The sequence below is a fragment of the Jaculus jaculus genome, chromosome 8 (genome assembly GCF_020740685.1).
Source record: "Jaculus jaculus isolate mJacJac1 chromosome 8, mJacJac1.mat.Y.cur, whole genome shotgun sequence".
In the NCBI taxonomy this organism is placed as follows: Eukaryota; Metazoa; Chordata; class Mammalia; order Rodentia; family Dipodidae; genus Jaculus; species Jaculus jaculus.
The window spans coordinates 84,872,835-84,875,622 of record NC_059109.1 but is presented as its reverse complement, the minus strand read 5'-3'; the positions used below and the strand labels follow the sequence as shown (position 1 = coordinate 84,875,622).

At 45.4% G+C, this 2,788-nt stretch overlaps 1 pseudogene; it reads left to right on the top strand.

Annotated features, from left to right (window-relative positions):
* The first annotated feature begins 1,849 nt into the window (after positions 1 to 1,849).
* Positions 1,850 to 2,403, top strand: LOC101617621 (annotated as a pseudogene).
* The last annotated feature ends 385 nt before the right edge of the window (positions 2,404 to 2,788 follow it).

Genomic DNA, 2,788 nt, shown 5'->3' with positions numbered 1-2,788 from the left:
AATACGTAATTTATATCCCCAAAGGTATGAAGGCACCAGCTTGTCAGCAGCCCCCACCTGCATTCTGAGTAATCAATCCAAGCCACCTGGACTTCATACTTCACTTACAACACCAAGGGTATCAAAGCCCTGACCCAAATCAGTAGTAGGCCACCTGCTCAGGGCCCCTCCCAGCTTGAGAGCTCCTCAGCCTGACTTTCACTTTATGTTTTTACATTCTAATAAACCCTTCTACTGTGTCTGCACTCCTCATTCTTTGTGGATTGCAAAACAAGAACTCAAAAGCCTCTAGCTTTGGGAGTTTTAATGACTGCTGAGTGTCACGCAGTCTGACCCCCTAAGCTAAGCCCATCTAGAGCCAAGAAAGGCTCCAGAACTCCCAAACCAGTAACAGTATGTGGTGGTTTGAATTAAATGTCCCCTATAAACACATGTGTTTTGAATACTACTCCCAACTGGTGGCAATTTGGGAGGTGGAGCCTGGCTGGAGGAGGTGTGTTTCTTGGTGCCAGTATTGGGGTGTTACAACCAGCTCCTCATTGCCAGAGCTTGGCTCACTCTCCTCTTTCTGTTTTCCATGTGTTGTGGCAGAGGTAATGTCCAGCCTCTGCTCATGCTATGCTTTCCCTACCATCTTGAAGCTTCCCCTTGACACTGTGAGCCAAAGATAAATCATTTCCTCCCATCAGCAACTTGTGGTTGGCTTCTTTGTCCCAGCAACTAAAAGGGAGCTATAAAATTGGTACCAGAAGAGTGAGGTTGTTGCTTCCAGAAACCTGACTGTGGTTTTTGGGCTTTAAAACTGATTTGCAGTGGGGAATGTGGAAGGATTTGAAACCCTGGTCTAGGAGATACTTTGCAGTGCTATCATCAATTTGATGGACCATTTTGGTCAGAGTTGAAAGAACTAAATTCAGAAAGAACTATGGATGGTAAGGCTTGGTTTATGAGGCAAAGAAGGAGCTAAGGAGCTTGATATGGACTGGGATATAAGCGGTTTTGGGGAGAGGTCTACAGCATGTTACCTGTGTCCTGAGAGCTTGAGTAGGGTTGTATTTAGAAGAAATGGACTTGTGTCAACTGATTAATATGGCACAGAAATTAAAGTTGAGCAGAAGTTTCAGCTGAAACTGTTTTGAGACATTATAACTATTGGGATTGGGCCAACTCTTCTATACTGGGACAGCAGGAAAAATGCTTACTTTTTTGAAAGTATGGGACAAGAATGCTGAAAGAGTTACCCTGCTCATCAAAGTCAGCTTTCTCCCTTCCCCTTCCACCCCCCTCCCCCATTAACAAATTTAGTCACCACCTGGTATTATGGAAGTATAACAAATGCAGTAAAGAGGAGGATCCCTGAATTTGCAACATGGTTTTTTTGAATGGCCACTAGGCAAAGTGAGGCAGGGTTGTTGGAATCCCTGCATGAAGACCCAGTGAAGCCATGAGAATGGAACCAACCATGTGTTATAGTGGAGATTCCAGGAATTTGGAAAAGTCAGATCTGTGAGATGGCTGCCAAGGAGAGCTGCTGACTCTGGATGAGATTTTCCCTGGGCTCTGAGGTACAGCCCAGGTAGAGAGGCAGAATTGTAACCCTGGGGATTTTATTGTGTGGCTCAGGTTGACATGGAACTATAGGATTTGATGTTTGCCCTGTTTGTTTTAGATCCTGCATTGGTTCAGTCTTTCCTTGTGATGCCATTGTTTATAGTGTGAATGTCTATTCTGCCATTATGTATTTTTAGTCTCTACAGGTTCACAGTTAAAAGACCTTTGTACTATGTTTGAGAATGTTTGAATCATATTAGGATTGATTAAAAAAAGAAAAAAAAAAAAACAGAGGAGAATGCTGAGGGGCTGTGCTGCGCGTCTGTGCCTGCGCACCCTCGGGGCCGGTCCGGCGGGCCCTGGGACCATGTGGAGGTCGTTTTCTTCTGAAAAAGACATTCATAAGGACTATGCTGTCCCCAACCCCACCTGGATTAAGGACTTAAGACTCTTGTATGAGTAGTTCATGAAGAAGTGTGAAGACAGCTCCTGGGAGCGGTTGCCTTCTTATAGGCAAAACCCAGCTGAAAGATGTTCAGACTTCCAAGCCCATCGTCTTGACCCCAGCGCTACGAAAGAACTAACGTCCCAGGCCCAGCTCTTCTCCCGAAGCTTTGAGGATGGCCTGGGTGTCCAGTATGTGATGTTCTGTAACGATGCTGAGAAAAGGGTGGTGTGCATTCTTCAAGGAGGTCCCCACCTGCAAGGAATACCTGACTCTTCCATGGAGGTGCCATATTAATGATCACTGACGCAACTGCTGGTATGTGCACAAAGAGAATCGGAAAAGTTGTCCTGACTTCCAATCTCAACGTTAATTTTAAAAGGCTTATTTATAAAGCCAGTTCATAAAAAACATAAAACAGCTTCTGGTGAATTCCACAACACTCTGTAAGAGGCTCTTCCTCACCCAGAAGTAGCACTGTCTCTGACTGTCTCTGCCTGCCTCGCTCACCGTCCCCAAGACCCCAGGACAAGCCTGCCTGACTGATTCTTCAGGACAGCCTTGGAAAAACTCCTGAGGCTCACTGTCCACCCTCTCAACTTTCTAACAAGAAACAACACTCCCTACAAGAGTATCAGCAATCCTGGGATGTATCTGAATAAACAGACCTGTCTCTGGCCCCAGTAGGAGACAGCTTGTTCCTGTGGGAATGGATGTCTCAGAACCTCTGTATGGGGTTCTAGAAGTTAAACCACTGTGCCATTTTTAACTCACACTGTGCTATTTGCTGTA